Source organism: Leopardus geoffroyi, chromosome D1 (assembly GCF_018350155.1).
Source record: "Leopardus geoffroyi isolate Oge1 chromosome D1, O.geoffroyi_Oge1_pat1.0, whole genome shotgun sequence".
Classification (NCBI taxonomy): domain Eukaryota; kingdom Metazoa; phylum Chordata; class Mammalia; order Carnivora; family Felidae; genus Leopardus; species Leopardus geoffroyi.
The window spans coordinates 49,414,938-49,438,351 of NC_059329.1; the positions used below are offsets into that span (position 1 = coordinate 49,414,938).

The window sequence follows — 23,414 nt, forward strand, 5'->3', positions numbered from 1 at the left end:
CATTTCTGGAAACTGAGCAGGATGCATGCTCTGTCATCTCTGGCCCCAGTTCCTGGCAAATCTTTTCATTGCTCAAGTAGGCATGCATGGTATCATTCTCATGTTTATTTTTGTAATCTTTTTCATTTATAGTCTTATAATACTCCCAGAACCTTTGGTGATTCTTAATATTTTCTTCGAAAACTCTGGTCAGGGTTATACACTCATACCCAGAGCTAGTCACCCCAGAGTAATTACTTGGATTCTTAGAGCTGTATGTGGATCCATTTCCCAAGAAATCCAGGGACAGCAAAGCTGGCTGTGTATGATTAATGAGGTTTATCTTGCTTGCTAGGGCTCTGGGTGGTTGGGAACTCCTGAGGATATTTGATAGTAGGTGGACCCTAAGGCAACACTATTACAACTTTGCATATGCTTCTGGTAATGAAATGAGAATGGGGAGAGAGTATCTCACTGTAAGTGGTTTATGAGTTTGGAGCCAGAAAGCCCTGGGAAACTGAAGAGTCTTCTGTGTGTTGTCATTAAGTGTGTTGGGATTATTTCTCTGTTCTGAGAAATCTTCTAGGTGTATTCCTCAGACACTTGGGGATTGTTGCTTAGCACTATCTTTATGCCATTTCAAATTATTGTAATTCATTCTTCTTGGCTACATTTCTCAGAACTCTTTGGGTTGTAAATGAAAGAAACCCAACTCAAACTAGCTTGGGCGAAGAGGGACTTGATGAGAAGAATGCTGAGGTATTTCATATAACCATTGGAAGGAGGGGTACAGCTGGAGCTGAAAGGTTTTAGAGTAGGTAACTGCCCTAACAACCCCCAAATTTTGGTGCTTAACGCAAACGAAGTGTTTTTCTTGTTCAGACAGCAGTTCAACATAGTTTCTCCTGGTTAAGCCAGTTTCTGTGTTTCAGGGACACACTTCTTCCATTTTTTGGTTCCCTTCTCCTCTGTGTTAGAATTCTCTCCTTTTAACCTGCAGATGGAGAGGTAGATTCAAGGATCTCATGTGAGAGGTTTTCATGGGCCAGGTCTGGAAGTGGCTTATATTACTTCTGTCCTCATTCTATCAATTATTACTCAGTACATGAGTACGTGACTCCACCTAATGGTAAAGGAGGCTGGGAAATATGGCCTGTTTGCCCAGGAAGAAAAAGAAATAGGTTTGGTGAGCATGTAGCTAGTTTGAGCCAAACAGATACTCAATGTCAAAATTCTGCCTGTTGCCTTTGATTTTCTTCCTACGTGGTAGGGAGCATGGTCACCAAATGCTCCTAAACTTTGAATCTCACTGTTGTCAAAGCAGAGAAGTGACCTACATTCTTACTGGCTCTAAGTAAAAATTTTCAGAGTAATGATTGGCTCAGTTTGGATCATGTGACCATCCCTGAACCAATCAGTGCCCCAGAAAGGTAAGGTCACTTAGCATAGTGGGAGCCCCACTTGGGCGCTTCTCCTCAAGGGGGAGTCATTGTGAGACCCAAAGCCACTCTATTTACTAAAAAGGCCCAGCCTCTCTTTTTGTTTCTACTCTTGTGGAAAATTCAGTACAATTTATAGTCATCGTTCCAGCCCTTCTTACCTCAGTCACATCAAAAGATTGTATTTCACTGAATCAGTGACACCATCATTTCTTTTTCTTTTTAAGATTTTATTTTTAAGTAATCTGTTCACCCAGTGTAGGGCTCAAACTCACCACCCTGTGATCAAGAATCACATGCTTTTCTGGCTGAGCCAGCCAGGTGCCTGAGACACTATTGTTTCTAACGTGTACAGCTATCCTATTCACCACTGAGAAAGAAAGAGAAAATAAGGTTCCAAATAAACTATGACACCATGCAAAGATGCCATTCATTATAAAATGCATCCTAATGTCCTGTCAAAATATAAGAAAAGATGTTTTAGAATTGATGAAAGATGACATTCATTACAGCCAAGCTCTGTACTTTCATGCCTTAGTACTGCTGTTCTTTTGTTTCTTCAGTCCATCCATTAATTTCAAAAATATTTATAGGCCAGGCAACAAGGAATAAAATTTGCCCAAAGTTTCTGCCTTCTTAATGCTTACTGCCTCACCCCCTTTTCCACCCTCGTGTTATGAAGCACCTGCTGTGTGCTAGGCAGTCTATTGAGCATTGAGGGCTCAAGAAGGAATAGGAAGTCTTTATCCTCAAGAGACTTATAGCCTGGGGGAATAGAAACAGTGGGGTGTAGGAAGACAGTCATACAAACAAAAGACTAAAGGATCACAGGTTCCATTATTAAGGTCCTTACAAGGTACATTAGGCCCCCAAAGTAGAGGGAATGGTCAATTCTGCTTTGAGGAATGAGAATGGATGTACTGTGTTTATTAAGATAACTGTGCACTGTTGAAAGAGTAAGCAATGGTCTATTTTGAGTACTAATATGCAATTTTTGCATACATACCTAATTATAACTAAGTAGGCCAACATGTTCTCCAATGCCTATTTGAGTCAATGCAAACTTCCCATTAAACTTCACAATCAAGGGGTGCTGGGTGGCTCAGGCAATTAAGTGTCTGACTCTTGATTTTGGCTCAGGTCATGATCTCACAGTTGGTGAGTTTGAGTCCCACGCTGGGTGACACCCTGAGAGCAAGGAGCCTGCTTGGGATTCTCTTTGTCTCTCTCTGCCCCTCCCCCCCCCCACAATAAATAAATAAACTCTAAAAAAAGAAACATCCCAATCAAAAGGCACATGTGGGTCTCTTTTCTTTATGCAAACATTAATGAATAGTTTGCAAAAGCTTTTTTAGAGATAAAGTGAGTAAATACCAGATTTACCCTATGGTGGAGGCAGTCAGCTTTTTTTGTACATTAGTTACCAAGCCTCCTTCCAGGGATTGTTTTTAACTGTGTGATGATTTTTCTCTCCCTAGTGGATGCTCTGGATCACATCCAGAGGGAGAAGAGTGGGAACATCCAAGAAGGGCTTGATGCAGGCTCAGGGCAGGACTGGGTCCCCAGAGCAGGGTTTACAGTGATGGGATTTGGAGAAAATGTAGATGAGGCTGTTTGGTCCTGGGCTCAGAGAACAGCCATTGCAGGACTTTTCCCGAGAGGGTCCCAGAGCTCTGACAATATAACCTGAGTGCTGGATCCTTGTCTCTCAAGCAAGGATGCCAGCTAAGGTTAAGGCCATTTTTATTGGTTGAAAAACATGAAAACAAGGCTCTCGGAAGTAAAGAGTTTTTTCGTTTGTTTGTTTTGAGGTTCATGCAGAGGTCAGCAGAGGGTCAGTGTCTTTCCGACTGTTCTGGCTATTAGGAAAAGCTTACTTAATGAGTCCGGAAAAGAATCCAAATTTAAACTATTCTTCGCTCCTCTGGTTTATGAACAGCCTGGAAATGAGCACTGAGATATACAGGATTTTTTTTTTTTTTTTTGAACTTTCCAGGCCAGTATGTTGGAGCATAGTGCCTGGGGGTGGGGGTGGGGGTGAGAAGTGGAATCCACCTCACCCTTGGTCATGGGTTGGGGGAACTTCAGACTTCTCTGGTCAGCTGAGAGAAGAGAGAGCTCCAAAGAGCAAAGGGAAGGTTTAAAAAAAAAAAACTCCACAAAAGCAGAAACCCATCCTTTGAAATCAGCACAAGGTATATGCCTAGGAGTGATTTATGGGTGTACAGAGAAGGAACATTAAAAGAATAATTGTTGGCTGTTTATTTTGGAAAAGTATGTGTACTGAGAGTGGAAGCAGGGAGCTTTATTTTCTCTATTACCTTGCTCCAACTTCCATTAGTGTTAATAGGATCATATATTCTAGACTTTACTTGGCTTCCTGCCCTGACATAAATGTTTGAATTCCTTGTTTTGCTATTATATATGAACAACAAAAGGGAAAGAAGAACAGAATGTTGAAAGCTAAATTATCCTATATGCCTTACTGTGGATGGGATTTATTCTCGTAGGTCCACCACTATTAAGATTATCTGATCAGATGATCTGTGTTTCTGATAGCTACATCTTGACAGCTTTATAACTTGTTTGTTTGAAGTGGTTTGTTCAGGGGATAGCTAAATGTATTTTTTACTTGGTGGAACAAGGTGAGTTGTGATCCGGGTTATCCGAGCTCCGGGCCATCACAGGTGTTATCCAAAGGGCCAATGGAACTACGTGTTCTCCTTGTTGTGGTCAGTCAATCCTGGGGGCATTTATTAGGTGGTCATTTGATCCACATTGACCCAACTTACCCTCCTGGTGTAGGATTCGGTTCTTAGGGTTACTGCAACAGATCCATTTATTCAATTAAACAAACAACAATTAAGGTCCTGCTGTGCCTCAGGTATTGTTTCAGTCTTGGGAATACTTGGTATGTAGAGCCAGAATCTGACTGTTCAAGGAAACCCAGTAGAGTTAGAATGCAAAAATTTCTGGATTTGAAGGGACCTTAGAGATAATCTCATCCAGGGTCAGCAAACTTTTTCTGTAAAGGGCCAAAAAGTGAATGTATTTGGTTTAGGGGGCCACATACCATCTCTGATGCATATTGTTCTTTGTTTGCTTTTACAACCATTTAAAAATGTAAAGATCATCCTAAACTGGGGATGAAGGGCATCAGCTGGATTTGGCCCATGAACCATAATTTACCAACTCCTGATCTAACCCATTCCCCACCCCTTTAAAAATTATTATTATTATTTTTTAAAGTAGTCTCTACACCTAACATGGGGCTCAAACTCATGACCTGGAGATTAAGAGTTGCATGCTCTAACCACTGAGCAAGCTAGTGTTCCCAGTGCTACCTCCCCCTTTTTTTTAATCAAAGAGCCAGAGGGTAAAATAATCCCCCTCTGTACACCACCACCCCCCCTTCGCCTGCACACCAAGAACACAACTAGTTCCTGACACTGTTGGATTGCTGACCCTTAATAAAGGATCCTTAGAGGTTCAGGCCCACACCTCAAACTGCCTAGTTACTTTTCAAATGTATAGTTTAGGTCCTGAGGGAAGTAGGAATTTAATTATTATATTTTTAATGTTTCTTTATTTTTGAGAGACAGAGAACAAGCAGTGGAGGGGCAGAGAGAGAGAGGGAGACAGAATATGAAGCAGGATCCAGGCTCTGAGCTGTCAGCACAGAGCCCTACATGGGGCTTGAACTCACGAGCCGTGAGATCATGACCTGAGCCAAAGTCAGACACTTAACTGACTGAGCCACCCAGGTGCCCTGGAATTTAATTAAGTAAGTTAGGTACCTACCACATTCTAGGTACTGCTGTGGTAAAATTAGCATGGCAAGATCCCAGTACTCCATCAGGCCAGTTGTTGGTGCGGGCAGGTAAGATGGCAGTGTGGAAGACAAAGAGACAAAGAGTGGGTGTCTTTGGAGCACAGGAAAGCACTCCTCCCTCAGTATGTGGGGTGCTTCAGTGGGCGTAAAAATGAATACATTCATTCATTGCACCTCCCACACTCGTGTTTTGGAAGCCACTAACCGGCCTAAAGGAAGGGGATGGAAGCTTGGCTTCCTCCATACTTGCTTATTTTTTTTCTGTGGGTACTGATACTATGCACATGCTATATATGCATGGGTGGGTTATGAGATTAAAGGAAAAACGTGAAAAAAGATAAAGACTGCTTATCTGGCAGTTGCTTTGTACCAATTTATCTAGGCAGGGGCACTAACACACATATGAAAACATAGAAGATCAATCATAGAACTATTTAATATTTTTGAGCTGGAGGGGATTTTAGAGATCACTGAGCTATATATACCCTTTGATTTAACAGATAAAGAGCATGAGGCCCAGAGATGTCAGATTTCTTACTGTGGGTCACACAGCTAATTAATTCATAGAATCTTAGAGCTGTAAAGGCTCTTAACAGATATTTAGTATAACCACCCAAATAATGATAAAGAATAAGAATCAGAGCCAACATTATTCAAAGTTTATTGACATAAATAATAATACATATTACCTCATTAATTCTGACAATAACTCAGTGTAATAGATAAGATTACCATCCCCATTTTACAGCTGAGGAAACTTGAGGAAACAGCTTGAAGAGATTAAGTAAAATTTGCCCAAAGTTACCCAGTCATTAAGCAGTAGAAGCAGGATTCAAGTCCAAGCTTGAGTGCTTAAGCCGCTCAGAGCCCTTTATTCCCACTTGACTGTGACAACTAAATGGGAACTCATTGGCTAAGCAGACCCATGCCAGGTCTGCTGATGTCTCATCCTTCCACCAGATGTATATGCTAATATGCAGATGTGGGCCAGGAAAGCCTATTGCTCTGCAGCTGTCTTTACGGTGTCACAGAAGAGTTTTGAGAATGTGCACAGTAGAATTCTGTTTGGACGTCAAATTTCCCTTGAAGATGTGAGAGCCTGGTTGGTTTCCCTGAATCTGATGACGTTTGCAGAGGCAACTGGAAGATTCTGTCTGCATGTGTTACCCTCTTCTTTTTGCACAACCATTTAGATTTAAAATTGTAGTTTCAAACTATAGTCTGAGGCATCCTGGGGTTCATGCTAGAGAATTGAGGGATTCTGTAAGAAAAATTTGGCATAGGTTTCACTTTGAACCAAATGATGCCTAAAACAAGTATCTTCGCTGCATTAAGTTTTTAGTTCTGACGGATGGGCACAACCTATTCATTAGATGTACGGTATACCTTGTGATGTTTTCTTTCCCTTCTTATGTAACTTGAATGTTTTTCTCACCTGACAATGGTAATACATGGGTTTGCTTGATTGGAGGTTTTTTGTTTGTTTGTTTTGTTTTGTTTGAAGTCAAAGACATTTTAACAGATTTGTAGAGGTTATTCTTAAAAAAAAAAAAAAACCCTCTCTACCTAGATTATTGTTTTTTACATAAGGAATATTGTGGGCTTTGTTTGCCATCCATTCATTGTAAGCGGAGTTTCTCTATATGGCAAGGTTCTTAGATTTCAGCTCAGGAAGCTATATCCTTTGAACCTGGGCCCCTGGGTTGGTATGTATAAGTCAATACACAGCATTAATAATTGCTGCACGTCACTTGGAGGAAGATCCAAATTAAATAAAGAAGGATTTCATTAGGTTGTGAAAAGACAGATTTAGGCTCTCTTGGTAAGAATCTTGAGGGATTTTGCAGGGGGAAGAGATGTAATGCAAGATTGTCTTCTCATTTGTGGGCGTTTGAGAAATCCCTTAAAATAGAGAAACACATGAATATTTGTTTTCTAACAGAAAATAATTCAAAGACCTGCCCATGTTTTCTTGCCAAAGCTTTTTTCTTTTCAAGCTTCAGCCAACCCGCCAGAAGTTTTTTCTGATTATGTCAGGGAGAAACCTCACTTAGCAATTGCTTGCCATTAATACCTACTTTTAAACATTTCTTATCCGTTAATGATTTATTCTTTTAACTATCTCAGGGCATATCCCTCGTTTACTGCAGCTTATATCTACTCTACTTCCACCTTTAGTGGTCACCTTCAGAAAAAGAGGTAGGAGGTAGAGGATGGCTTAAAGAATGAGAAGGATTTATTTTCACTCCGTGGTAGTATGCTGTGTTACCAGATAAACATTCAACACTATCATGTTCTGGAGATAGGCGTGTGTTTTTTCTTTCTAACTTTTTATTTTGAAGAATTTCAAACCAGCAGATTAGTGAAAAGAACATTCAAAAGCTCTTAAATCTACTAGTTGTTAACATTTTGCCACGTAGGCTTTATTTTTTTCTGTATGCAGATTTAGATTTTTTGGGGGGTGGGTTGGGAGGCAAGACATCATGATACTTTCTTTCTAAATACCTTCCTATTTCTCTCCAAAGTGTAAGGACCTTCTTCTCCATAACCACAATAGCATTATCATGCCCTGGAAACTTAACATCGATTCCATAAAGTTGTCTAACACGCAGTCTATATTTAAATCTCGCCTTCAATCAGTTGCCTTCTTGCTGTGTAACAAACGGTGCCAAAACTTTGTGGTTTGAAACAACCACCATTTGTTAATGCTTGTGATTCTGTGGGTCAACTGGTTGGTTCTTGTAATGGGGATCAGGCTCAGCTGATCTTTGGTGGGGCCTCTTCAATATCTGCAGTCAGCTGCTGGATCCACTAGGGGCTGGCTGCTCTAAGCTGGCCTCAGTTTGGATGGCTTGTCTCTGCCCTAGAGGGCCTCTCATCCTCCAGCAGGATAGTCCACACTTGCTTCCATGGCATGTAGGCAGATTCCAAGAAAGAGTGGGAGTGTGCAAAATGTTTTGAGGCCTAGGCTTGGAGCTAGTATGGCATAACTTTTGTTGCGGTCTTTTGACCAAAGCAAACCACAAGTTCTTTTTTTTTTTTTTTTCTTTTAATTAAAAAAAATTTTTTTTTTAATCTTTATTTATTTTTGAAAGACAGAGTGTGAGCAAGGAAGGAGCAGAGAGAGGGAGACACAGAATCCGAAGCAGGTTCCAGGCTCTGAGCTGTCAGCACAGAGCCTGACGTGGGGCTCAAACTCAGGAACCGTGAGATCATGAACTGAGCCGAAGTCAGACGCTCAACCGACTGAGCCACCCAGGCGCCCCAAACCAGAAGTTCTTGACAGGAGGAACTGCAAAGTCGTATTACTCAGAGGCGTAGATACAGGGGAGTGAACAATTGCAGCCTCTTTTGTAATCTGTTGTACCCCTATTATCCAAATAATAATAAAGTTAATAATTTAATTGTTGATTTGTTTTCAAAGATCCAATCAAAGATTACACATTAAATTCAGTTGTTATGTATCTTTAGTCTCTCTCTGTTTTTTAGTCTTTTAATCTATGATTTTCTTCTTATTTTTTTGTATTTTGTGAAATTGATATTTTTAAGATTCTTCAAAATATCTCACAATTTAATTTGTCCAGTTATTTCTTCATGATTAAATGGAGGTTAAATATTTCTGGCTAGAATTCTAAATAGCTGATGTTGTATACCTCCCATTGCTTTACAAGGAAAAGCCCAAAATGTTAACTTATCCCGTTATTGGCAATGCTCAGTACAGTCACTTGGATAAGTAGGGTCTGCCAGATTTTGCAATCATAAAGATGCCATTTTCTGTAGATAGATGTGCACTAAGTCTGAACATTTGGTGCTGAAGTTCTTCCAATATATCAAGATATATTTATTAGATACCTACTGTTCATGTAGTCTTGCATTTAGTACTGTGGTGCATCTAAAAACATTGCAAGGAATGTTGCCTGTCTGAAGGAATATGCAATTTTCTTGCAGTTAAGTTACTCTTTTAAAAACTGACAGAGTATAGGAATGGTGATTTTTTTTTTTTTTTTTTTTTTTTTTTGAGGGAGAGTGAGAGAGTAAGAGTGCAAGCAGGGGAGTGGGGCAGAGGGAAAGAGTGAATCTTAAGCAGGCTCCATGCCCAGTGCAGAGCCTGATGCTTCAGGAGTGGTGATTCTAAGTTAATAACTAGTTTATGAAAACTTTTTATTGTTGTATAATGTACATAGAGAAAAGTGCACATATAAGTGTAATAGCTTAATGAGATTTTCTTTTTTTTTTTTTTTTCAACGTTTATTTATTTTTGGGACAGAGAGAGACAGAGCATGAACGGGGGAGGGGCAGAGAGAGAGGGAGACACAGAATCGGAAACAGGCTCCAGGCTCTGAGCCATCAGCCCAGAGCCTGACGCGGGGCTCGAACTCACGGACCGCGAGATCGTGACCTGGCTGAAGTCGGACGCTTAACCGACTGTGCCACCCAGGCACCCCTTAATGAGATTTTCAAACCGAACACACCAGTGTACCCAGCACCCAGATTAGAATACAGACATAAGATATAATAAACACATCTCAATAAGTCTGATTTTTAACTGTGTGAAACTTCTATCCAAATAATGGTTGTCTTTTACCATACCAAGTAATTTATGAGTGGCCCAAGGAAATCAATATCATTTGAAACTTAAAATGGTGTTCCCTAACTTGATCAGTCTCAGGATCCATCCATCTTGATTCAGAGTAACTTTCACATGGGGAACCTGGTTAGCTCAGTCAGTTGAGTGTCTGACTCTTGATTTCAGCTCAGGTCATGATCCCAGGGTCATAGGATCGAGCCCTGTGACAGGCCACACTCAGTGTGGAGCCTGCTTAAGATCCCCTCTCTCTCTCCCTCTTCTCCTCTGCCCCTCTCCCCTACACATGCTCTCTTTCTTTCTCTCTCTCTTAAAGAAAAAAAAAAAAAAAAGGCAGAGTAACTTTGACAGTGTCCATTTGTGGTAATCTTTCCTCCTTCATTCCTATCTCAGAACAGAAGGTGACCTCTCCTTTGCCAAGGGTAGCCGTCCTGTGCATTCCATCCCACCCCTCTGGACTTCCCTGGGTTTGGTCCTTCTTTTTCTTCCTTGCCTCTCTTCCATGTATCATCACTTTTCAGCTTCTCCTTTCCTTTGGTTCCTGCCCCTCACCTTCTATACTTAGCAGTAGTTCTTCTGCTTCTCCTCACCAGGCTGCTATTCTCTCTCTCTCCTTTTTATCACCAAGCTTTTTTGTTTTAATTTTTAAAGCTTATTTATTTGAGAGAACAGAGACAGCATGAGTGGGGGAGGAAGGGGGAGGGGAGAGAGAGAGAGAGAGAGAGAGAGAGAGAGAGAGAGAATCCCAAACAAGCTCCATGCTGCTAGTGCAGAGCCTGACATGGACTTGAACTCATGAAACCGTGAGATCATGACCTGAGCTGAAACCAAGAGTAGAATGCTGAGCCCACTGAGCCACCCAGGTGCCTCATCACCAAACTTCTTAAAAGATTGACTCCTCTTCCTCTTTTCTTTTTTTAAGTTTATTTATTTATTTTGATAGAGAGACAAAGAGAGTGAGTGGAGGGAGGGGCAGAAAGAAAGGGAGAGAGAGAATCCCAAGCAGGCTCCCCACTGTCGGTGAAGAGCCAGATGTGGGGCTTGAACTCACAAACCATGAGATCATGACCTGAGCTGAAAACAAGAGTCAGATGCTTAACCCACTGAGCCACCCAGCTCCCCCTGCCACCTCCTCTTCCTCTTTAGTCCTTTCATCCAAATGCTCTTTGAGATTTGGTTTCTTTCCCCACAATTGTAGTGAAGTTCATAAGCAAATTCCTAGGTGTTAAGTCAACCTTTTTAAAAGCCTTGTTCTCTTAGATTTCTGCTTCCTATTGAAGTTTTATTCATCTTACCTTTGAGACTATCTCCTCCATTGGCTTCTGTTTGTGTGGTCTTAATTTTCAGCTACAGTTGGACTTCCCAAAGAAAGAACAACTAATTCTGGCTTCTTTTGGTCTGAGAATGGCATTTCTTAGGACCTTTTTCCATGGAGTATGGATTAATATCTTAGAATTTATCTGTGATTTGAAGATTGTGGTTTTCACAGCAGCCTCTCAATTAAATTAATGTAAATTCTGTGTAACCGTAGTTTTTTAATGCTGTGCCTGCTAATAACTCAATATATGTTTTCTGGGATCATTTAATCATTCAGTTATTCGTTTATATGTTGAATAAGTATTTACTAAATGTCTAGTAAGTGAATTAAATTCCACAGTAGATTATTACATTTTTTAAATATCTAAACATCTATTGAAATACGTATCCTTTCTTTTTCTTTTCATTTTTGTTGAAGTTTGCTTGTTTCTTCCTAATTTGAGCAATTACTACTTATCTGACTGTTGGGTAAGTTATTTTATCTCTAGAACTCTTTACTCTTTATTTTTAAAAAAAATTTTTTTTTAACGTTTATTTATTTTTGAGACAGAGAGAGACAGAGCATGAACAGGGGAGGGGCAGAGAGAGAGGGAGACACAGAATCTGAAATGGGCACCAGGCTCTGAGCTGTCAGCACAGAGCCCAACGTGGGGCTCAAACTCACAGACCGTGAGATCATGACCTGAGCTGAAGTCGGACGCTTAACCGACTGAGCCACCCAGGCGCCCCTCTTTACTCTTTAAAATAAGGATAATAATAATATCTGCCTTCTGGAATGTTGTAAAGATTAGATGCAAAACAATGCACAGAGAGCACAGAGCATATGCTAGGAGATAGCAATGACTCGATAAATGTTGGTTATCGTTATTACTTGCTGTGATGGGTCAGTACTGGACTTTGGTCCTCACAGCGAACATCCTGAACTAGGCATTAGTCTTCCAACTTTTCAAAGAGAGAAACTGAGACTCAGAGGACTTAAATAACTTGCCACAGGTCACAGAGCTAATAAATTGCATATCTGGGATACCTGATTCATAACTTGTGCCTTTTACAGAACTACACGGAAAGCCTTTCAGCATCTTGTAAGATACTTAGAAGTAAACTAGGAGTCTCTTTTTAGTGGCTGAAATCAACTAATATTCTTCTCATTTGCCTTCTAAAAGGTAGGACATATTAAGGAAGTTCTTTCTGGTCGGGGAAGCTCCAGTCCTAAAGGGCAGATTAATAACAATTTTATCTTAAAACCACAGAATTCTAGGGCTTAGAAGGATTTGCCCACCCAATTATTGAATTTTCTCTCTAACCATCCAGCCAAGAAGTCATTGGTTTATTCTTTAACGCTTCCATTGGCAGGGAAGTCATCATCACTCTGAGGCAGCTCATTCCCCTTTCCATAACTCTCACCATGAGACTGTCCTTCTCCATCCAACGTCCAACTGAGCTTCCCCTACATGTGCCTTCTGCCCATGGGTCCCAGCGTGGTAGTGGATAGCCACATGAAGTAAGCAGAACCCCTATTTCCTAAGGCAGCCTTTCAGATTCTTGCTGTTTACTCTCCGTTTTCATTCCCAATACCTCCTCACCAGGTTGAGCAGCTTCAAGCCTTTCATTTACAGCTTCCCCAGAACAAACACACTGGGTATACTCTTTTTTTCTTCTTGGTGTGACAGAGAACAAAAACCATGGCTATCTCATGAGCATTTTGCTTTTCCTTCAGTCTTTCTCATTATATATGGTACCACCATCCACCCAGTTGTTCCAGCTAGGTACCTAGGAGTTTGCTCCCTTCACTATTTTCATATAGTCCATCAGCTACTCTTTTCAATCCTATCTCCAAATATAAAACCCATCTCTGCTACCATCACCCTGGTCTAAGCCACCATCATTTCTACCCTCATTCCTTTTTTTTTTTTAATTTTTTAGTGTTTTATTTATTTTTCAGAGAGAGAGAGAGAGAGACAGACAGACAGACAACGTGCGAGTGGGGGAGGAACAGAAGAGAGAGGGAGACAGAGAATCTGAAGCAGGCTCCAGCCTCCAAGCTGTCAGCACGGAGCCTGATGTGGGGCTCGAACCCACGAACGACAAGATCATGACCTGAAGTGAAGTTGGCTCCTTAACCAACTGAGCCACCCAGGCGCCCCTCTCCCCTGATTCCTAACTCTTGACCCATCCTTGCACAAAGCAAACAGAATTATCTCTTTAAAGCACAAATCAGATCCTGCCACCTGCTCCCCCCCCCCCCAAGTCAAAACTCTTCTTTGGCTTCTCATTGCCCTTAAAACAAAATCCAGGCTCTTTTCTGTGGTCAACAGGCCCTGCGTCATCTGAAACATTCTTTCTTCCCTGTTGTTCGTTCAGCATTGGTCCCTGGTGGCCTTTATGTTCTCTAGACATGCCAAGCCTTTTCCTGCAGCCCGCCTTTGCACTTCTTGGTACTTCTGTCTGTGCCCTTTGCCAAGCTTTGCAAATGGCTGGCTCTTTTTCATCTTTCAGGTTTCAGCTCAGATACCACTTCCTCAGAGAGGCCTGCTCTGATCACTCATCAGAGGCCCTAATCTCATTAGTTTGTACCTGCCTTTCAGATCTGTACTGCTTCTCTTGAGAACATAAGTTCTTCAGTGACTGGACATAGGATGTCGTGTTAGCAGCCACAGCTTCTACAAGTGGCATAGTTGCTGCCCTTAGAAGGTACTCAATGGGGCGCCTGGGTGGCGCAGTCGGTTAAGCGTCCGACTTCAGCCAGGTCACGATTTCACGGTCCGTGAGTTCGAGCCCCGCGTCGGGCTCTGGGCTGATGGCTCAGAGCCTGGAGCCTGTTTCCGACTCTGTGTCTCCCTCTCTCTCTGCCCCTCCCTCGTTCATGCTCTGTCTCTCTCTGTCCCAAAAATAAAATAAACGTTGAAAAAAAAAATTAAAAAAAAAAAAAGAAGGTACTCAATAAATATCTGCAGGATAAATAAGTAGCCTCATGATTGACTGGATGTAAGGGTGTTGGAGTCATATTAAGAAAGGATTTGGGGTGCCTGGATGGCTCAGTAGGTTTAACATCTGACTTTGTCTCAGGTCATTGTCTTGCAGTTTGTGAGTTCGACCCCCACATCAGGCTCTGTGCTGACAGCTCAGAGCCTGGAGACTGCCTCTGATTCTGTGTCTCCCTCTCTCTCTGCCCCTCCCTTGCTTGTGCTCTGTCTCTTTCTCTCAAAAAATAAATAATAAACATTTACAAATTAAAAAAAAAAAAGAATGGATTTGATTCTGAAGTTGCCACTTCCTGTGAGATTTGGGGCAAATCATGTTACCTTTCTGGGTTTCAGTTGCCTTATCTGTATAAAAGCAACCCTATCCAAAAAAAAAAAAAAAAAAAGCAATCCTATCTACCTCACAGAATGTTGTGAATATTAATTAAGATATTGGCCATAGATGTACCTGCCATGGTACCTGGCACATATTAGGTGTTCAGTCTCCCACAAAGCCTGGTGCTTAATTGCAATGTGTGGAAGCATTCTATCAAGTTTGAACCTGATTTACAGAACTGTTTCTGTGGTGTGCCTGGGAGTGCATGACCCATAAGATGCCTGCGACTCCCCTTAGGTTACACTTGCCTGGCTGTGAAGTGCTAACTCTGGTTATCCGCAGTTGTGCTGCATGACACTCAGTCTGATAACCCAGAAGTGCCAGGCCCAGAGCCTTCACTGGGGTGCTGAACATTCCACCCCAGAAACCTAAATGATCAAACCTGACATTGTGTGGCCCATCTCTTGTCAAGATGGATTGGGATGCTCTGTCTAGACAGTTGTCTCCTTTGGGAAATCACAGTTGCTCTGAGAGGAGGCACATGGTCTACTGTTAAGAATACCAAATAGGCCTGTGAGCTGCTGGGGGGCGGGGGGGGGGGAGGAGTTGCTGTGAGGTGGGTGGGCCTGTGCCGCGGAGGCTGCGAAAAGGAGCTGTCAGCTTCTCTACTCACAGGCCTCTCCGAATCATGCTGGGAGCCGTCTTCTTCACACATGCAGTGCCAACAGAGCTCCCAGTCCATGGGAAGGTGCAGATATCACTGTCAGCCTTCCCAGAGGCAGTGATTCTGTGCCCCCACCGAGGAGTGCTAGAGGAATTGAAAGGTAACCCTGTAACATGGATAACCTGCTGGGAAGGAGGGCTGAAGTCTTTATGCAATGTGTTTGGTTGGTTTCTCCTGTAGGTTGGTAAGAGTGAGTATTTTAACATGAGGCTCTAGAATTAGTTAGACCTAGATTCACATCCCTAGATTCACATCATGACCTTGGCTGAGTTACTTAACATCTTGCATTAGCTTCTCGTCTAAAATGGGGATTGGGGCACCTGGGTGGCTCAGTTGGTTAAGTGTCCAGCTTCGACTCAGGTCATGATCTCACGGTTTGTGGGTTTGAGCCCCGCGTCGGGCTCTGAGCTGACAGCTCAGAGCCTGGAGCCTGCTTCGGATTCTGTGTCTCCCTCTCTCTCTGCCCCTCCTCCGCTCATGCTCTGTCTCTCTCTGTCTCAAAAATAAATAAAACACCAAAAAAATAAATAAATAAAATGGGGATAATAATGACTCCCTATTTTATCTGGTCATTGTGAGGATCAGATGATACAGTACATGCAAAATCTTAGTTTAGTTCCAGGCACATAGCTGATGTTCAATAAATGATCTTTCTCTTTATTAGGTGGGACAGGTTGGAATTTTGAGTTTGTTCCAGAATGAGCCTCACCCATATTGAACTTTGGGCCTTGGTTCTCCCTTTGCCAGCTATGTGCCTGGGACAACTTATCTAGCCTCTCAGTCAGTGTTTTTATCTGTCACATGCAGTTTATAATTCCCACCTCATAGTGAAGGTCGAATGAGATCAGAGTGCCTGACACGTAGTAAGTGCTCAAAATACTCATTTCTTCCACCTTTGGTTCTTGAGTATCTGAAATACGGTCCCTTTAAGCTTGTTAAGATTCCTCACTAGCCTTGTATGCAGCTGTGTTCAGACAGCTTTGGCAGAAGGAAAAGCTTTTTTTTTTTTTTTTTTAAATAGACTGTTTCATAATCTTTTGGCTCAGATCTGCTGCTGCTGTACCCTGTGCTCCTCAGGGTCCCTGGGTCCTCCTGCAATCAGCATGTGCCTTGCCTCTCACCTAAATGACCCTGGAAAGTGACTACCTTGGAATATGTTGCTGAATGCGGAATGGATTTTCCTCCCTGCTCTTGGGGGTGAAACTGGTTCAGGGATTCTTAGCTGAAGGGGGAGGGGCTATTGGGCCTGAACTGCAGTTGGACATAGTGGCCAAGACTTTTCTGGTTTTCATTAAAATTCTCTGGCTGTCTTTCGGGATTGCTCATTGGATATGACTGTGAGCTGGAGGTGGTTATGCTGTTCTCTCGGCTACCCACACCCATCAAGTCACAGTGGCTCTGAGGATGAGAGAAAATTGAAGGTGGAGGACAGGCTGGCTAAGGGGTCTTGCTCAGCAGTCTTTGTGATAGGAGCCCTCTGTCTACAACTACAGAGCTTGAGTGTTAGAAACTCTTAAATACAGATGGGGGAGCAGACATAGCCCAGCTGGGAATGGGTAGCAGAGAGAATCCTCTTACAGATGACCCTTGATGACAGGTTTGCTTTTCAGGGCAGATAGATAGAGGTTTCCTGGCAGCTGTCAGAGGGTCCCCAAATGTTACATCAATGAATGAAGTCAGTCTGATCTAATCATTTTTCTGAAGTGCTTATACCCTTACATGCCCAAGGGGGTGGGGGTTGGGTGGCAGTTCTCTGAGGGTGACAGACTGAAGTAGAGAAGACTCACTTCTTTAAGAGTTAATTTCTAGTAGTTAAAGAAATCTCACTTGAGATTAGAATTTGAATCTGAAAGTCTAGGTTCAAATGATGACTCTGCTATTGACTTGTTCTGTGATCTCAGGCAACTTGCTTCCGGAGGATAAATTATTTAAAGCTTGTGGCATATCATATGTTCTCAGTAAGTGGTAGATGTTGTTCTAAAGTGCGCTAGGTTTGACCTGTCACTCCAGCTCACCAAGATATATCCCAATTCTGTCATCTAAAACATTTGTTCTACATCCCTCCCAGCTTTGTGTCATTTAAGAAGTTGAGGCGAATGTGTTCCCTAGGGCAAGCTGTATCTTCTTTCACTGGAAAAATACATCAAAACCATATTATTATGTTTCCCAGTGAGATGCTCACAACGTCAGATACTTCATTGCTTGGTAACTTAGTAGGAAGAAAAAAAAGGGGTTTTCCTGTCATTCTTGATGGATAGATCATGAGAAGGCCATTTAATTGATCTTGGGTGTAAATGTCCCCTGACTTCCAAGAGAGCAGCACTGAGGCTGCCATTTGCCTTAACAGTAAAACCTCATTTCCAGTCTTTTCTCCATTTACTCTCAAACCTCTGTGTTATAGCCGCAGTCGACTGCTCACAAAAAATTAATATGGAACATATCCTATATACCAAAAAGTGTTCCAAATATGGATTTACAGCTCAAATAAGAACAATAAAATGAAAATTGTACATCCATCATTCAGCTTATAAAATTGAATGTTATTGACCTTAGTGGCTGCTTGTATACCTTCTGCCCCCAAATCATGTCCCCTTTTCTCTTCACCACAGGCAGTGGTTATCTTGACTTTTGTGTTGATCATTCCCTTACTTTTAAAATGGTTTAACCACACATGTTTGTATTACTAAACTGTATATTGGTTAGTTTTTTAAAACAAGGAGCAAGTACAAATCTAGCAAGCTTTGTAAGAAAAGGGCAATAGTGCCACTATTAGGTCTAAAAATTAGCTGATTTGGGTTCATAGTTTGACTTTAGCTTTCCTAGGGGTTACAGAAGGTCCTGATGGGGAAGTTGGTGGGCAAGATTATAAGTGGATCCTAGGAAATTTAAAGCCCGCCATTATCAGGACATCTGATGAGGCTATACTGTGGGTCAGGCACTGGGCATCTAGTAGGATATGGTCACAGAGTGGACTATTCTATCTTTTCTATCTCTTATTTCTCTGTGACCTACCTCCAGCTCTAGGGATTAGGTCAGAGCAAAACTCGTCTGTGGGATGAAGTGAATGCCATCAGCTAACCCACATGGACAGCATAGAGGAGATGAGCAGCACTTCACTAGCACAAGGTCAAGGCAAATGGAATCAGAAAAGAGTTGGGACCAACTCTTTTACCCATCGTTCTTTGCCTGGTTAAAAAGAGAATATGCAGGGGCGCCTGGGTGGCGCAGTCGGTTGGGCGTCCGACTTCAGCCAGGTCACGATCTCACGGTCCGTGAGTTCAAGCCCCACGTCGGGCTCTGAGCTGATGGCTCAGAGCCTGGAGCCTGTTTCCGATTCTGTGTTTCCCTCTCTCTCTGCCCCTCCCCCATTCATGCTCTGTCTCTCTCTGTCCCAAAAATAAATAAACGTTGAAAAAATTAAAAAAAAAAAAAGAGAATATGCAGTACCATCTATGGAATTTTCTTACCTAAAAATTGACCCCTAAATCTAACCAACCCTCTAAAGCTAACTTTGATTTATCAGAAAGATGGAAAAAATTAAGTTATACTCTAAGGAAGCAAATAGATAAATGCAGAGTGTTGGACAACTGATTCGACATTTGCAACAAGTCAATGGCATGAAAAAATAATAATGTGACTTAAAAATTATAATCAATGTAATAAATGAATCTTTTTTTTTGATTCAGATAGTCTATGTATTAGTTTGCTACAGCTGCCATAACAAAATACCACATACTGCCTAGCTTAAACAACAGAAATTTATTTTTTTTCACATTGCTGGAGGCAATGATTAAGGTGCTGGCAGGCTGATTTTCCCTGAGGCCTCTCTCTTTGGCTTAGAGATGTTACCCTCTTCCTTCCTCTTCACATAGTTATCCCTCTGCACACACATGGCCCCAGTGTCTCTCTATATGTCCTAATCTGTTTGTTTGTTTTTTTTTTTTCTTAGAAGAACATCAGTCATATTGGTTGAGGGACCACCCTCAAGGCCTCATTTTAACAAAGTTACCTCTTTAAAGGCCCAATTACAGTCACATTCTGAGGTACTGACACTTAGGGCTTCAACATATAAATTTGGGGGTCAGGGGTGACATGATTCAGCCCATAACAGTCTAATTGTAAAAAAAGCATTGTTGCAATGTTGGGGAAATTTTATTATGGACTGATACCAGGGGGTCACTGTTAATTTTTCTAAGTATGATAATAGTACTGTGATGTTAGAGAATGGGTAATGTAGAGGTGAGTTCTGAAGTATATAGAGATGAAATGATATGATGTGGAATTTGTTTTAAAACATTTACACAAAGAAAAAATAGAAAAAGTCCAAAGTGTTCATATACGAAGTCAGTGATGAGTATCATGGGCTTACTTTTTGGCATGTTTGAAAATTTTATAATCAAATATTGAAAATATTTAGATCAGCAATTCCAAAGAGGGCTTAATGGCAGTGGGAAATTTGATGATAGCCATCTTCAATGTCTGTCCCTTGAGTTTTACTTCTACTCTGGTTGGCTTCTTCATGTGGTAGTCATTTTGGGGTTCTGTGCTGGACTGCCTCTACTCAGTCCTTGGTGAAGGACATCCTTCAGGAACTTCTTAGGTAAATGGAATATGAATTTCTGAGATCTCGTATACCTGAAAATACTTTTGTTCTATTCTCACAGTTGATAGTTTGGTTGGAAATCATTTTTCTTCAGAATTTGGAGAGTATTGCTTCATTGACTTGTTTTTATTGATGCTGCTGAGAAGTTGGAAGCATTTGAATTTCTTATTCTTTGTATATAGCCTGTTTGTTTGCTTTTCTTCTTACTGATGGCTTTTACAATCTTCTGTCTGTAGTTTTCTGAAATTTCACACTGTGTTTTGTGTGCTGGGCCCTTTGTTTTTTTTTTGTTTTTTTTTTTTCAACGTTTATTTATTTTTGGGACAGAGAGAGACAGAGCATGAACGGGAGAGGGGCAGAGAGAGAGGGAAACACAGAATCAGAAACAGGCTCCAGGCTCTGAGCCATCAGCCCAGAGCCTGACGCGGGGCTCAAACTCACGGACCGTGAGATCGTGACCTGGCTGAAGTCGGACGCTTAACCGACTGCGCCACCCAGGCGCCCCTGTGCTGGACCCTTTGAATGTGGCAACCTGCACCCCTTAGTTCTTCAAAGTTTTATTGAATTATGTTGTTATAATTTTCTTCTTCTTTTTTTTTTTTTTTCTGTTCTTTCTTGGGAATTTCTCTTAGTCAGATATTGGACCTCCTGTACTGAACCTCTAGAATATTCTTAGCTTCTCCTATTTTCCATACCTTTGCCTTGTGATTCTCCTCTCCAGAAGATTTTGTGAACTTAATCTTTCAATCCTTTTATCGAATTTTTTTTTTTATTTCTGCTATTAAGTTGTCAGTTTCCAAGAGCTCTTTTTTGTCCTCTTGGTGTTTCCTTTATATAGCATCCTATTTTCATTTCATGGCTGCAATTTTATATCATTTTTGTGAGAATATTAATGGTAGGTCCCTCCCACCTTGTTCCCTGCCTCACATAGTATGTGTTTCCTTCCAGTTGCTTTTGTGTATTTTCTGTGGTCTGTATCTTCATCAGAGACTTTCCCAAGATATCACTCTGAATGTGATCCTTGGCTGTGTGGTCTCATTAAGGTTGGGGGCAAGGAGAGGGAGTGATAAAAAAAAAAAAAAAAAAAAATCTGTCGAGACCTTGACATGGTAAGTGAAGGAAACCACTCACAAAAGACCACATAGTGTATGATTTCATTTATATGAAATGTCCAAAATAGGCAAATCTATAAAGACAGAAAATAGATTACTAGTTGCCTGCATCTAGAGGCGGGTGGGTGATATGGATGGAGTGACTGCTAATCGGTTTAAGGCTTTCTTTGGGGTAATAAAATGTTCTAAAATTGATCATGGTGGTGATTGTACAACTCTGTGACTATACTAAACACCACTGAATTGTACACTTTAAAAGAGTGAATCGAGTGAGTTATATTTTAATAAAACTTAATATTATATCTTAATAAACCATCCCAGTGGTGATGGTTGTACAACTCTGTGAATATGCTAAAAATCATTTGAATTGTACACTACATTTAAAAGGGCAAATTGAGTATGTGAGTTACATAAAGCTGTCACAAAACAAAAAAGCTGTCAGACTGAGTATGGGATGGAGATCATTAACTGTGGGCTTCACTATAGTGTGATCTGGGTGGGCTGTTTGTTCAGAGCCCCTAAGGCTGCAATCTGAGGTTTTTCCTTGGTTGCATTTATCGGGGAGGAGAGTCTTCCTCATTTCTTTGGCTGGAGAGGGAAGAGGGAAATCTCTAGAGGAGAGGAACTAGGAAAATGTATTGTATTTCACCTTCACCAGACATAGTGCCCTTGTCTTTTATATGTTCCCTTTTAACCACGCTGGGTATTCCTGGACCAGAGCCACTCTTACTTTTTATTATGGAAAATTCCAAAGACTACAAAGTAGAGAGGATAGTGCAATGAATCCTCATGTTCCTATCACCCCGGTTCACCAATGATCGCTTCACAGACATTTTTGTTTCATCCGTGTCCCCGTCAACCCTTTCCCCTAGATTATTTTAAAACAAATACTAGATATTTCTGTTTTATGCTGTCTAGTGTCTAAGCCTCCAGAATTCTGTCAGTGAGGAGAAGGATCTAGGGATTTAACTTCTTTTCAAGCAGCTTTCACTGTTTTCTTTATTTTTACATCCTGTCCCCCTGCTCCAGGAGTGAGCGTTACTGCCAGTCCTGGGCCTGGCGAGGACTCTGTGGTTTCAGTCAGCCTCACACTCAGCTTTTCCTGCATCTGGTTTAGATTCAGATTTATTGAGTCTGCTGTCAGTTACTTGCTCATCTGTTTCCCAAGATTTCAAAATTTGACACCATTATCTTCTCTCCGCTTTCCCTGTACTTGAACGGTTTTGTTATTAGGAAAAAAAAAAGTCTCTGCTGAATTTTTGTCAGGTTTCAGGAGTAAGTGAGATTAGATGCAGCTGTTCAGCGTACACCTTCTTAGGAAGATCAGCTGCTCCCCCACTTTTTTCTTTTCCATTTTGCTTTTATCCTACCACCTGATTTTTTTTAATTAAAAAAAAATTTGCTTAATGTTTCCTTATCTTGAGAGAGAGAGAGAGAGAGAGAGAGAGACCGGGTACAAGCAGGGGAGGGGCAGAGAGAGAGGGAGACACAGAATCCGAAGCAGGCTCCAGGCTCTGAGCTGTCAGCACAGAGCCCGACATGGGGCTCGAACTCACTAATGATGAGATCATGATCTGAGCCAAAGTCAGACACTTAACTGACAAGAGCCATCCAGACACCCCTATCCTATCTGATTCTACTCAAACCTTGACCCTGGACAGATAGGTAGGTAGGTAGTTAAGTAGGTAGGTAGATAGATAGATAGATAGATAGATAGATAGATAGATAGATAGATTTGCCAGGAAAGGTCCTTTCCAATCTTCTAAGAACTGAGAGAAATCTTCTTATTATAACACACCTCTCTTCTGACCCTAAGCCTAGGCAGAGGGAAGGAGCACCTGCCTGCCTTTGTGCCTCACTGGCATTTTGCACTCACCTCTTATTATAGAATTGTTTGCTTACACTTTGCTGCATTGCAGTGTGGTTACCTGCCTGCCTTCCCTGTTGGCCTGTGGGCAGTACTTGGGAGCAGGGCTACGTGTTGTTTCTCTCTGTATCATGAGCACCGTGCCTGACTCCCAGTAAACATTTGTTAACTCAGACTGGATAATTGAGCACGTCGCCTCCAGGGTAAGGACAGAGAAACATACAATGCCCCTTTCCAACTGCCCCTTTGCGGGCACTGCTGTTTGCTAAATATTAAGGAGGGAAACAGGCCTAGTCGGCTTGTTGTTATGCAATGTTGTTCCCTTTGCTTTCAAGTCTGGTGTTTTTTACCCAGTCAGCAGGTCGAGCGGGGAGAGGGAGGGGAAGGGGAGGGGAAGGGGGAGTCCACTCCCGCCCCAGAGTCCTCCCCCCATAGGAGTGTAAACATCCTACCAAAGAAGGAATGGACTCCAGCAGAAATGCCTTCCTTCCCTCCCTCGATAGAAAGGCTTGTGGTCTGCACATCACTTTACCCTAGAGGAGTCCATTTGTTCTGTCTTGACAGCAACTTAGTTCTGCAAGGTCTTTCATTGCTTTTTTCCTTTTGGATGAAATGCCAGAAGAATTTTTTAAATTGCTGATTACATTGTTTTTAAAAAT

General features: G+C 41.7%; 1 protein-coding gene across 4 annotated transcripts in view; it reads left to right on the forward strand.

Annotated features, from left to right (window-relative positions):
- The window catches only part of RAB30 (RAB30, member RAS oncogene family), an 85,238-nt gene that overhangs the window by 16,653 nt on the left and 45,171 nt on the right, over window positions 1-23,414 (forward strand). Inside the window, exon 1 of one of the 4 annotated variants that reach the window (XM_045483819.1) lies at window positions 15,089-15,273. The exons of 2 other annotated variants lie outside the window; for them this stretch is intronic. The gene's annotated coding sequence lies outside the window, so the exon portion shown is untranslated. Of the gene's footprint in view, window positions 1-15,088; window positions 15,274-23,414 lie in introns of those variants that run through there. One more of the 4 variants, XM_045483824.1, reaches the window with a different exon arrangement.